Source organism: Arachis stenosperma, chromosome 8 (genome assembly GCF_014773155.1).
Source record: "Arachis stenosperma cultivar V10309 chromosome 8, arast.V10309.gnm1.PFL2, whole genome shotgun sequence".
NCBI lineage: Eukaryota > Viridiplantae > Streptophyta > Magnoliopsida > Fabales > Fabaceae > Arachis > Arachis stenosperma.
The window spans coordinates 50,192,745-50,207,573 of NC_080384.1; the positions used below are offsets into that span (position 1 = coordinate 50,192,745).

At 40.5% G+C, this 14,829-nt stretch overlaps 1 pseudogene; it reads left to right on the top strand.

Annotated features, from left to right (window-relative positions):
- Positions 1 to 8,874: 8,874 nt before the first annotated feature.
- On the top strand, positions 8,875 to 14,224 carry LOC130946270 (disease resistance protein RPV1-like; annotated as a pseudogene).
- Positions 14,225 to 14,829: the final 605 nt, after the last annotated feature.

Sequence of the window (14,829 nt, forward strand, 5' to 3'; positions counted from 1 at the left end):
TCCTGGGAATAAAACAGGAGGTCGGAGAGTCTTTACGAGCCTATATGGAAAGGTTCAATAAGGCATGTTTAGAGATCCAAGACCTGCCCACGGAGGCAGTAATAATGGGGTTAGTCAATGGACTTAGAGAAGGTCCCTTCTCACAGTCCATATCTAAAAGACACCCCGTTTCTCTAAGTGATGTACAAGAAATGGCCGAAAAGTACATCAACATGGAAGAGAATGCAAAACTAAGAGATCCGAGTTCGCGACCTGGACCCACTTCCTCCTCTAGGGAGAGAGAAAGGGAAGTCAAGAAGAAGGAAGAGCTCGGTCTCGAGAGGCCCAGGAAGTATCACTCTTATACTCCTCTAAGGACTTCTATAGTGGACGTATACAGAGAAATTTGCAACACTGAAAGGCTGCCACCCCCAAGACCTATTAAAAATAAAAAAGGGGGAAGTTGCAGCGAGTATTGCGAGTACCATAAAATATATGGTCACTCCACCAACGACTGTTACGACCTCAAAAATGTGATAGAAAAGCTGGCTAGAGAAGGTCGGCTTGACAGATATCTCATGGAGAGGTCGGACACCCATGGAAAGAGAGAGCGAGATGATATGGACAGGAGAGATCCTCCACCACAGACCCCTGAGAGACACATCCACATGATCTCAGGAGGATTTGCGGGAGGTGGAATCACCAAATCTTCTCGCAAAAGACATCTCAAAAGAGTCTATCAGGTCGGGGATGAGACACCCGACCTCCCCACTATATCATTCACAAAAGAGGATGGGCAAGGGATAATCCCCGGGCATGACGATCCCGTGGTGATAACTATGATCCTAGCCAACGCCCATCTCCACAGAACCCTAGTAGACCAAGGAAGCTCGGCGGACATCCTTTTCAAGCCCGCCTTCGACAAGCTAGGGTTAGATGAAAAAGAGTTGAGAGCTTACCCCGACACCCTATATGGGTTAGGGGATACGCCAATAAAGCCGCTGGGATTTTTACCCCTTCACACCACCTTTGGAAAAGGGGAAAAATCAAGGACTCTGAGCATAGACTTTATAGTCATCGATGAAGGGTCAGCCTACAATGCCTTAATCGGCAGAACTACCCTTAATCGCCTTGGAGCAGTGGTATCAACTCCTCACCTCTGCATGAAATTCCCGACTCCAGGAGGAATAGCAACGGTGAGGGGAGATCAAAAATTGGCAAGGAAGTGCTATAACGAAAGCCTAAATCTGAGAGGAAAGGGCAAAGAAGTCCACACCATAGAGCTGGGCGGCACAAGGACCAGAGAAGAGCTACGACCCCAGCCGGGAGAAAAAACCGAGGAGATACAAGTCGGTGAGGAGGAAGGAAAAAACACTTACATAGGAGCCAACCTAGGGGAAACCCTGAAACAAAGGTTGGGTGAACTCCTAAGAGCTAATTCCGACCTCTTCGCCTGGAAGGCTTCCGACATGCCCGGGATTGATCCCGAGCTCATGTCTCACAGGCTCTCGGTTTACCCAGGGTCCCGACCTGTACAGCAAAGAAGACGCAAGCTCGGCCCAGAGAGGGCCTCCATAGTAGAAGAGCAAGTACAGGCGCTCCTGGAAGCCGGCTTTATTAGAGAGGTCAAATACCCAACGTGGCTAGCCAACGTAGTGTTAGTCAAAAAACAAAATGGTAAATGGAGAATGTGCGTCGACTATACCGACTTGAATAAGGCATGTCCTAAGGACCCTTATCCCCTACCGAGTATTGATGCCCTGGTGGACTCCAGCTCAGGGTACCAATACCTATCATTCATGGACGCCTACTCGGGATATAACCAAATCCCGATGCATGAACCCGACCAGGAGAAAACATCGTTCATCACACCAAAAGCCAACTATTGCTACGTGGTCATGCCATTCGGACTGAAGAATGCAGGAGCCATGTACCAAAGGCTGATGAACAAAGTGTTTTCCCCCCATTTAGGAAGCTTAATGGAGGTATACATCGACGACATGTTAGTAAAAACCAAGCAAGAAGTCGACCTCTTAACCGACCTCTCACAAGTCTTCAACACTATAAGGTTGCATGGGATGAGACTAAATCCCGCAAAATGCGCCTTCGCAGTAGAAGCAGGGAAATTTCTAGGCTTCATGCTAACACAAAGAGGGATTGAGGCCAATCCCGACAAATGCAGAGCCATCCTAGAAATGAAGAGCCCGACTTGTTTAAGAGAGGTTCAACAGCTCAATGGCCGACTTGCAGCCCTCTCCAGATTTTTGGCAGGATCGGCACTAAAATCCCTTCCATTATTCTCCTTATTAAGGAAGGGATGCCAGTTTGAATGGACTCCGGAATGTGAGGAGGCGTTCCAAGAGTTCAAAAAATTCTTAAGCCAACCTCCTATCTTAACCCGACCAGTACCGGGAAAAGACCTTGTCCTATACCTATCCGTGGCAAACAGGGCTGTCTCATCAGCCCTGATCAGAGAAGACGAGGTCGGTCAACACCCGGTCTACTTTACCAGTAAGGTTCTACAAGGCCCTGAGCTAAGGTACCACAAACTAGAGAAGTTTGCCTACTCCTTAGTGATAGCCTCACGAAGGCTACGACCTTACTTTCAGGCTCATACAATAAGAGTCCGTACAAACCAACCCATGAAGCAAATCCTCCAAAAGACGGATGTTGCAGGGAGAATGGTTCAATGGGCGATAGAGAGTTCGATTTGAGATATCTCGGACAGCAATCAAAGCCCAATGCCTCGCCGACTTCATTGCAGAATATGCAGGAGAACAAGAGGAAAAACCGGCTACATGGGAACTCTATGTAGACGGATCCTCCAACAAAACAAGGAGCGGCGCAGGTATAATATTGGTAGATGGAAAAGGAACCCAGATAGAGGTCTCCTTAAAATTTGAATTTCCGGCTTCAAACAATCAGGCAGAATATGAAGCCTTGATTGCCGGATTAAAGTTAGCAGAAGAAGTTGGCGCTACAAAGGTGATGATCTACAGCGACTCACAAGTGGTGACTTCCCAAATAAGTGGAGAATATCAGGCGAAGGACCCCAATATGAAGAAATACTTGGAAAAAACCTTGGAACACCTCGGGCGCTTTGCGGAAACCGAGGTTAAGCACATAACTCGGGATCTAAATAGCAGAGCTGACGCCCTATCCAAGTTAGCAAGTACCAAACCCGGAGGGAACAATAGAAGCCTGATCCAAGAAACCCTCCAAGAGCCCTCGGTATCAAAAACAGAGGATCAACAAAAGGTACTTGAGGTAGTCGGCCTAAACCTCGGATGGATGAATCCCTTAGTCGAATACCTGAAATTCGACATCCTCCCCAAAGAGGAGAAAGAGGCTAAAAAGATCCGAAGGGAAGCACAACATTATACTTTGGTGAGAAATGTCCTTTACAGAAGAGGGATATCAACGCCATTGCTGAAGTGCGTACCGACCTCAAGAACCACCGAGGTGTTGGAGGAAGTACATAGTGGGATCTGCGGAAACCATCTCGGAGCAAGGTCGCTGGCCAGGAAAGTAATCCGAGCAGGATTCTATTGGCCGACCTTGCAGAAAGATGCATCAGACTTTGTGAAAAAATGCCAGCCATGCCAGATGCATGCAAATTTCCACGTGGCTCCACCAGAAGAGCTCATCAGTATAACTTCCCCCTGGCCTTTCGCAAAATGGGGAATGGATTTGTTAGGTCCTTTTCCCCAAGCACCAGGGCAAGTCAAATACTTGATCGTGGGAATAGATTACTTCACAAAGTGGATAGAAGCAGAACCACTAGCCACTATCACCGCTCAAAGAAGTCGCAGGTTCCTCTACAAAAACAGTATCACAAGGTATGGAATACCTTATTCCATCACCACAGATAATGGAACCCAATTCACCGACGCCACCTTCAGAAGTTTGGTAGCCAGTATGAAAATCAAACATCAATTCACCTCGGTAGAACACCCACAAGCCAATGGGCAAGCCGAGGCAGCTAACAAAGTCATACTGGCAGGACTGAAGAAGAGATTACAGGAAGCAAAGGGAGCTTGGGCTGACGAGCTCCCCCAAGTGCTATGGGCTTATAGGACGACCCCCCAATCCGCCACAGGAGAAACACCCTTTCGACTAGTCTACGGCGTAGAAGCCATGATTCCTATAGAAATCAGTGAGCAAAGCCCAAGGGTAATTCTCCATGATGAGGTCGGAAATGTACAGGGGCACAAAGAGGAACTCGACTTGCTCCCCGAAGTCCGAGAAGATGCCCAGATAAGAGAAGCAGCATTAAAGCAAAGAATGACTACCAGATACAACAAGAAAGTCATTCGAAGAACATTTGCTGTAGACGACTTGGTCCTAATCAGAAACGACATTGGAGTCAACAAATCAGGAGATGGAAAGCTCGCCGCAAATTGGAAAGGGCCATACAAAATCAAGGAAGTGTTAGGGAAAGGTTATTATAAAGTAACCGACCTGGACGGCACTGAGCTACCAAGGTCGTGGCATGCTTGTAATATGAAAAGGTACTATAGTTAGAAGCGAACTCTACTCCCTGATGTACTCTTTTCCCAGCTTCATGATTTTTTCCCAAAAAAAGAGTTTTTTCTGGAGAGGGGTTTTTAACGAGGCATCATAGTAGAGGCTAAGGGAAAACATGCTGTCAAGACCCTTAGTAGCAAAAAGGTACCTTCCCAATTAATAAAGATCTTTTTTACAATATCTCTCTTAAAATCCTCCTTTATTTTTATAAGTCTTTCTACGAAACGCGCCGACTTAAGCTCGACAAAACGTGAAAATCCCATGAACCGACCTAACAAGGTCGTCAGGATGAAACGACGAGGTACAAGTCGGCGTAAAGAGGTTATATGAGCTGATCGTATTAAACTCGAGAACAGTCCGACTCATAAGTCGAAGACAAGAACCCGAGTAGGAAAACTCGGATATATTCCGAGTAAATGAAAAACGCATCGCAAAAATAACCTAAGTCATAAAAACTCACTAAAGTAAAGTCGAGTATAAAGGATAACAAAAGAGATAGGAAAATCCGGAAAAGCTTAAAGGTTGCATACAAGCCTTTGCACGAAAAAGGCTCGAGAAAACAATGCAAGCTAACAAAGGTTTTTTCCGAAAAGATCAAACATATTCAAAACAGAAAAGCATGTACACGCGCAAAGCAACTTAAACCCTTATCAAAAAAAAAAAGGGGGCATCTACTTCGTTTAAAAAACCCTTATCCAAAAAAGGGCATTTTGTTTAAAACCCTTATCCAAAAAGGGCACCGAACAGAATATTTTGTTTACGGCCTTAAAAGGCCAGAAGGAAATTGTTCACAACCACCAACAAATAAATAGAAGTTTAAAAAAGGGGGACCCACAGGCCGGGCCCCCATATAGCCACAAAATAAAAGTCATTTTTTCATCGGAGTAGAGGAATCACCACCACCAGGAGAAGCGCCACCAGGACCGGGAGGAGGAGCCAAAGAGGAAGTCGGGGCAAGGGTTGAAGAACTCGGAGCATCTTTGGAATGAGGAGGAGACTCAATAATCCTCTGCCCCCGAGTCTTTAGGTCTGACTCGGAAACGACCTCGGGGGCAGGAGGATCAACAATAGCGCCATCGATAACTACCTTGTCAGGATGTAGTGGAGAAAGGTCCAAGTCGGGGGCTATGACCCTGACCTGCTCCAAGAAAATTCTCCAAGACTCCTCGGCGCCCTCGGTGATAGAGTCCTCCAACTCAGTATAAGCATTCCGAGAGTTCATCAAATCCTTCCTCACCTCCACCATATCTTTAAATAAGCTTTGATAACTCTCCTGGGCTGCCTTCCTCAGATTCACCTCCATAGTGCATTGGGCTCGCAGCTGGCTCTCCTTCTCCCGGAGGACATCTCTCTCCTTCCTCAGTTTATCTCTCTCCTCCTTCAACTCCCTCTCATGTTTTTCAAACATAAGAAGCCTCTCCTCCAGCTCCTCAACCTTTGGGGAAGTCCCCAAGGAGCTGAGGGGAGTCTTCTCAAATATGTCCAAAAGTTTGCCACAAACTCCCGCCGCCCTAAAACTTTCCTCGGCCAGAGCGGTAAGGTGGTTCCGAACAGAAACATCATCCATATTTATAAGAGGATAGATGTTCTTTCGGACGAATGCAAGAGCATCCGCCTTAACCCCACCTTCCCAAGAGGGGCCAGACTCTGAAGTCTTGCGCTTCTTCTTCTCCGGCTCAGAAAGTAGTTGGGCAGAAGGGAGTGGTCGAGCCAAACTTGAGGAGGAGGAAATAATAATAGGTTGAGAGGGGGTACCCACATTTCTAGGAGGAGGAGGAGGAGGAGGAGGAGAGATGACCGCCTTGGCACCCCCGGACCTAGCCCGGGATTTCGCTTTGGCTTCCTGGACCCTCTGGTAGGACTCTTGAGCATTCTTTTTTGCCATATCTACAAAAGAAACAACCAAGTTACAAGTCGGTAAAATACAAGTCGGGCAAAACAACTCGGAAATAAGAAATGCATGTGCTACCTATGCAAGATTGAACAAAAGCCGACGTCCCCTGAAGGATTTTCCTCGTATCTAAGTATGGGGCCCTCCCCCATGCTTCTCGGAAAAACCCCACAATGGCCGCCTCCACTTCGTCTAGGTCATCTAGACCAATCTTTTCGCAAGGGGAGGCCGGCAACCAGTAAAGGGGAAAGCGGGGGGTGGAATGCTCGTCCAGAAAAAAGGGGTGGTGACCCTCTACGGCTTGAACTTTGAAGAAGAAGTTTTTGAAGTCGTGAAAAGATTCATCAAAAAGGGTGAAAATCCTCCGACCTTGAATGGCTCGGAAGGATACCCATTGCTGTTTGTTGTTTAGCCCACTAAAGGGCTTAGTCATATGAAAAAGATAAAAGAAAATCCTCAAAGAGGTCGGGAAGTCCAGAGCATGGCTTATAAACTGATAAATCTTCAAAAAACCCCAAGAATTGGGGTGAAGCTGAGTAGGGGCAACTTTACAGTGGTGCAAAACGGATATCTCGAAATCGGAGAAAGGGAGGAAAACACCCAAGCGGGTGATCATACATTCATACATGAAGAAAAAATGAGGGGCCGCCTCATTAACCCTCCCAAAACAGACCCGGTCTTCAAGACCCGGGGTTATCAGTTCATATTTGGGCTCGTCCTCCTCCGAAGTACAGAGCCTGTGATGAGTACGAAGGTGAATGATGAACTCAGCGTCGACCAACGGTTCCTCCCCAAGGACCGTAACGTCAACCCACTGAGAAAGAATGTCTACGGAGGCCATTTTTTATATAAAGAAAAGTGGCAGAAACCTACAAAAAGGGAAAAAGAAAAGAAAAAATCAAAAAACACGGCCCCTAAAGAGAAGAGATACGAATCTGAGGTCTATGGATCAACCTATCTACTCGCTAAACAAAACATGCAAACATGACATGGAGAAAGCAAAACTAACCTTTATCCGAAAATGAAGGTTGGAGAAGAACAGGAATCTTCGAACCCAAGAATGCAGCACGAACAAGATAAGAAGAAGTTTGAAAGATTGCAGAAACGAAAAATGGAAAGAGAGGGAAAGTATTTATAAATAAGCTAGGGGGCATAATGGTAAAAAACGAGGCAGTCATTAATGAGACTGCACCGTTACCAAAGTCCTCAATCCCTAAATGATCCCTCAACGGACACGACGCTTGAATTGACGTAACTGTCAGAAACTAAAGGTCACGAAAATCACGTCGGTTTCCAAAACCCGTGTTCTTTCAAACAAGTCGACTACGCACCCGAGTTGAATACTTGAACCCAAACTTTAAAGAAAATTTGGGCTCAAGTAGGGGCACTGTTCATACCCTGGCCCAATACAAAGGCCCAGGTCCAACTAAAAGGCCTAATCTAAGGGATTAGAGCCTAGCTAAGTGCCGACCTTCACATAAGAAGTCGGTGTCAACCACGACTTGGTCTGAAGAGGTCGGATGTGAGATTAGCTGGCAGATAAACACTCATTCAAATGGGTAACCGCCCCTAAAATCTCTCTAACCGCCTCATAAAGCCATATCTTAACCTCCCCAAGATAATAGGGACGGTTACCACCCTAAAGATACGGCACTACACCAACGGTGGTTATTGGCTCACCACTATAAATACACTGACACCCCTCAGGTATCTCTAAGTCCAATACTCTCTAAGACCTGCTTACACTCTTGCTAACTTAGGCATCGGAGTGTCTTTGCAGGTACCACCCCCCATTCATACGCGAGCACAAGTCGGACGGAACCTCCCGAGTTGCGGACCTACCCGGAGTTCTCCTCCAACACACACTTGGGCCGCCAGACGCCATCCGTCGTATCAATCTCCGGTTACCTACCGTAACAAATTTCATTTCAAATTTAATAGTATGATAGCTTCAATTGGATCTGTTAACTAAATTAGTTATATCTTTAAAAAAGATGATCTTTCGCAGAAACTAGTAGCTAAACAACTTTAACAAAATACTTAAATTTTTAAACCAAAATGTGTATTAAAAGTGTAACTTGTTTAAATATTAGGTAAAACAATATTGGCAATACATTAATTTATTATTCCAATACATACCTACATCAATATTTTTCAATAAAGAACAAGTTCCCCTAATTTGATAATTTATTCTAAGAAAAATATTATAAAGCTATCAAAATTTATTATTTTTTGTCATCAATTAGTTATTAATTTAATTTTTTAGTTTAATTTTTTTTGTTTGATAATCTAATAATATATTTTATAACATATTTTTAAATAATAATAACTAAATAATAAATTATGATCACTCTATGACATTTCTCTTTCCTCTTGTGATTCAAATTTAAGACAAAAAATACTATCCCCTAAGAATTTCTCTATAAAATACGTTACAAAAGACCAAACAAGAATTATATAACCTTAACAAAGTCAAGTCAACCTCCTTTCCAAGCAGCTTCCATTTCCGCGTTGAAGCCACAATGAATAATAGTCCTTCTTTTCATCCAGTGTGCCCTGTAAAGCTACCTAAGCTGCTTCTACTATTTCCTCCTCTAAACCCAAACACAAACCCTTCAAGTAGGGATCTTAGTTCGTTACTAATAATACTCTTCTATATACATGACTTCAACCTCTTCTTTGGTGTCTGATATATTTTTAATTTCTGTCATTGGATTTATGGTTTGGACTATTTTTGCTGTTCCCTATTTAATTGCCAAGATTGTGAGAAAATTAATTTGGTATTTCCATTGTCAGACAAGTTCTTGTCCGAACCTCGTTTTTTCCCAAGAGGCATCCACCTCTTCTTCTTCATCAAGATCAAGATCATGCAAGTATCATGTGTTTCTGAGTTTCAGGGGTGAAGACACTCGCTCTGCATTCACTAGCCATCTCTATGCCGCTCTCACAAGGAACGGAATCACTACCTACATTGATGACAACAACCTTCGCAAAGGTGATGTTATTTCACATGAACTTCTCAGAGCAATTGAAGAGTCTATGTTTGCAATCATTGTTCTCTCACCAAACTATGCTTCCTCCACTTGGTGCTTGGACGAGCTCCAAAAGATTCTTGAATGCAAACATAAATTGGGGCAACACATCGAAGTAGTGTTCTACGGTGTGGAGCCTTCTGATGTCAGGCACCAGAATGGAACATTCGGAGAAGCTTTCAGGAAACATGAACATAGATTCGGACAAGAAAGTGACAAGATTAGAACATGGAGACATGCGTTAACACAAGTTGCCGATTACTCTGGTTGGACTTCCAAAGATCAGTAAGCTCACTAATAATCATTGATTTCATCTGTTGTTGCTACAAATTATGTTAACTGAATTATTAGAACACCCTAACAAGGACGGATCCATATAAACTTGTGTGGGGGCGATTGCCCCAATTAAATTTTAAAAAAAAGCAAAATAAATATATATTATATAAATTTAAAATAATAATAATTACTAATAATAGTCTAATTATCTAAAGTCAAGTTTAACTTCTCAAATATAATGTTTGAATTATTATTTTTTTTCACAAATTTTTTGTCTTCTCACATAATTTTAGTAAAAATTTAAATATAAAAAAATAGTGAAAATTCTAAATTAATTCATTTGAATTACACCCTTTATAGATTTTTTAGCTATTGAATTATAATTTTTTTTGTATCATATAAGAAATAACCAATAAAAATATGATTTGACGGATATTAAATATTTGACTAGATACTAATATTAATAATAAATGTATTACTCATGCAATATTATCAAAATATTGAAAAAAAATATTTTTAAATTAATATACTTTTACATGTGTTAATTACATTCATTTATTAGAAATTTGACTAACATATTTCAAAATTTAAATATTTAAATATATTAGAGTTAATTTTTAAAGTGGTCCTATATTTGCAGTTGAGCTTCAATATCAACATTGAACTTAAAATTGCTTCAAATTTGTCTCTGAAGTTAACAACAATCATCTCTGACGGTGACAAAATGATGACGTGGTTGGACGAAAGTCACACTGGACTGATAAAAGGTCGCTGTTACATTTTTGGTTCCCAAATAGAATATAAACGACGTTGTTTAGGATATTTTGAGGGGTTTCCTCAAAATACCCTAAACGATGTTGTTTATGTTCTATTTGGGTGCCAAAAATAAAACGGCAACGTTTTACTAATCCGACTTTTAGTGGCCTCCATCTAACCATGTCATCATTAAGTCATTAGAAAGTATCTCAAGAACAACCGTTGCTAAGTTCAGAGACAAATTTGGAGCAATTTTAAGAACAATTTTAAGTTTAGGGACGACATTGAGACTCAATTGCATATTTAAGGACCACTTTTAGTATTAACTTAATATATTAATATTAATATTTTTATTATTTTTTCATATTATTTTTACTCCTACTTCTAAATTTTTCTGGATCCATAACCTGAGATTAAAAATTAAAACACCTAGAGCGTAGAGAAATTTTAGATAATACGAGAATATATGTGCACTACTCGTAAGTAATTAGATTGTGGTGATCCTCAAGTTTCTAGTTTGTGGTTAAGAAAACATAAAAAGAAATTGGAAAGAAAGTAAACTTCCTCTGTTTTTGACTTTTTGTACAAAATTTGTTGCTTTAGTTTTCTTTTATGTGTTGCCAGACTTACAAAGAAACATGTATCTCTTAATAGGAATGAGGCAACATTGGTGGAAAACATTTCTCAGAGTATACATGAAAAATTGATCCCAAACTTGCCATCTTCCATGAACAAGCTTGTAGGGATTGATTCAAGAGTGGAACAAGTGATTAGTCGTCACCTTGGTATTGGGCAGAATGATGTTCGATATATAGGCATATGTGGGATGGGCGGCATAGGTAAGACAACTATTGCTAGAATGGTATATGAAGACATCCGAAGTAAATTTGAAGTTACTTATTTTCTTGCAAATGTAAGAGAGACATGTGAGAAAAATGGTATTGTTCAAGCACAAAAAGAACTTGTTGACCATATCAATGGAAGCTCGAGTAATTTTAAAAATGAGCATGATGGGAGGAGAATAATTCGGGCTTCTTTGTGTCAAAGAAAGGTTCTTCTTGTTCTTGATGATATAAATGAAGAAAAGCAGTTGAAGAATTTATCCGAGGAGCAAGACTGGTTTGGTTCTGGAAGCAGAATAATTATCACAACTAGAGACATGCATCTGCTAAAGATACATGATGCACATGAAATTTACAATGTTGAAGTGTTAGGGGAAAGTGAAGCCTTTTAAACAACAAACCCCTGCAGAAGAGTATTTGGATTTATCCAAACAGGCGGTCAAATATTGTGGTGGTCTTCCATTGGCACTTGAGGTATTGGGTTCCCACCTTTGTGGTAGACCCATTAAAGATTGGCAAAGTGCTCTTGGAAAATTAGAGAGCTTTCCAAATGTTGATATTTTTTATACATTGAAAATAAGTTATGATGGTTTAGATTCCATGAACAAGGATATTTTTTTAGACATTGTTTATTTTTTCAAAGGACGTTCCAAAGATTATGTAATAGATATATTAAAAGGGCGCGGTTATCATCTTGAAATTGGTATCGCTACTTTGATTGATAGATCTCTACTCACTATAGATGAGGAAGGTAGGTTGGAGATGCATGATTTGGTTGAAGAAATGGGCAAACATATTGTAATTCAGGAATCTCAAAATGATCCTAGCAAGCGTAGCAGGTTGCGGGGTTACGAGGACATCAATCTTGTTCTTACTCAAAACAAGGTAAGTGGAATCTTTTTCACAATGATAAGACTATAAAATTAAAATATGAAGTTGATAATGTATCTAATATTCTATCTTCGCAATTAAAAAAAAATTCTCTTTTTATTTTTATTCTTTTTCTGAGAAACATATCAATTAAGTACAAGTAAATGACTTCTCCTTGATTTGTTATGTAGGGAACTGAAGCAAGTAGCATCATTTTACACGAATGGGATTGCTATGGAAAACCAGGTTTAGTACATTGGAGAGATTTAACTTTTTCAGATATATGTCAGCTAAAGCTCCTCATTTTAGATGGCGTGGAAGCTCCAATTCCTAGATATATTCCTTGTTCATTGAGAGTTTTGCGCTGGAGACGTTGTCCAATGGAAACTCTGCCCTTTATGGATCAAGGCTTTGAGCTAGTTGAAATTAATCTGTCTGATAGCTCCAGCATTATACAAGTATGGCATGGAAAAAAGGTGAACCTTTTCGTGCAGAGCTCTATTAAATTTTACTGCATTGATTGATGTTTGCAAGGATAGTAATGGTCTGATGTTTCTTTGTTTTGTTCAGTTTCTGGAAAAGCTGAAGTACTTATCTCTGAAGTACTTATATCGGCTGAAACAAATTCCAGATCTTTCTGAAGCTCCCAATCTTGAAATACTTGACGTTGAAGATTGTTATGAACTGGGTGATTTTCCCTCGTATCTCACACTTCACAAGAGCCTTGTTAAACTTAGTTTACGTCTTTGCTCAAGTCTTGAAACTCTTGGGAGTAAATTGGAGATGAGTTCCCTCAAGGAACTACATCTTGGTTGCTGCACAAGTATGAGGAAACTTCCAGAATTTGGAGAATGCATGAAACATTTATCAGTTCTTTCTTTGTCGGAAACAGCCATAGAAGAACTACCCACAACGGTTGGCTGTTTAGTTGGTCTAAAGGAGTTGCACTTAAGATGTTGCGAAAGGCTTACTTGCCTTCCAGACAGCATTCAAAAGTTAAAATCCCTCACATTTTTGAATCTTTCTGGCTGCCCAAATGTCCTTCAATCTTTGCATTCTCTATCTGGTCTGACCTCATTGGATACCCTGATATTATCGGGGTGTTTTGTCACATCTCAAGAGTCGTGGTCTTACAATCTTGGCAACTTAGTGTCTTTGACGAATTTGTATTTATCAAAGAACAAGTTTGTAAGGGTTCCAATAAATATCCATGAACTCCCCAGGCTTAGATGTCTATATCTAGACCGCTGCCCTAATCTGAAGGTTTTACCAGAGCTTCCGTCAAGTATAAGAGAGCTATATGCACGAGATTCTGCATCACTGGATACATGGCATTTGAATGTGATATCAAAGGTGTGTTGTGGCTTTGCAGCATCAGCTAAGCATGATTCTGATGGGCTCTTGCAAATGTGGGTCGCACAGAATGAAGGGGACAAAATTCCATTGTGGTTTGTCCATAAGGAACTGGGTAATGGAGTATCAATCACATCGCCACATAATGAAACCATGGCACTTGCTCTCTGTTTCCGATTACGCCGAACGGAGACTCGTCCTAATCTTGGGGCAAAATTGTCGGTGATGTGCAACGGTAGGGAATTCATTAAAAAGCATTTAACTGCAGCGCGTGAAACTAAAAATTCTCAGCATTTCATCCTTTGCTTGAGCAGTGACTATTTTGTTGACCAATTTCGCCAACCCTATCGCTTTCAACTGGTATTGCCTTTGTACGTTGAAATGAAAGTGGAGAGTTCTGGGGCTCGGTGGGTGTACAAGCAAGACATCCAAGATTTGAAGAAAAGTGGAACCCAAACATAAAAAAGAAAAGCAACTTTTGAAGGCTGTGTTTATTATGTTCATGTGTAATGGATTTTCCACGTTTTTGGTTTTCAATGTTTAAATTGAGTTTCATGGTGTCAAAAAAGTATCTTTAAAGTTTACTTCTCCTTACTACAGGATTTACTATATCCATGTTCATTTCAATTACACTTTCAATGCACACTTTGGTTTAAGGATTGAAGTATCTTGTTGAAGTAGTTTCGCTATTAGTTTCTGCAAAAAGATCATTTTCTTTTCTAAGTTGTGATGTTCAAATATCACGTAAGACAATATATTATAGTCATTGGCAATACATTAATTTATTATTCCATTACACACCTACATCAGTACTTTTTAGGAAAGAACCAATTCACTTTTTTGTTTTAATTATTTATAAAAATGATCTAAATATTACATGCAGTCTAAATTTATCTTATCAATTTCTACACACTTTATTTGCAATGAAAAATGCACTTTTTATGCAAAATCTTTCCTCCTTTTCAAAACATGAATAGTAGTAATAGAAAAAACAAAAAATGATCTTTAATTTCTACCAACTTTTTTTTAACAAAAATATTAGTTGTATATCAAAGTTAACTATTATATATTTGTATATAAATACATATGTTATTTAATTTGTGTTTAATATATATTTTATATTTTAACATGTATTTTATATTAATGACTAATTTTAATATACACCTAGAATGGTTATTTTATTATATACAAGAATATTAAAGTTCATAAGTCTTGTGCAAATAAAAAACATAAGGATCCTCCATTATTTACAACTTCTTCCTCATGTAAAAGAAGCAAAAACAAAGGAGCAAATCCTCACATT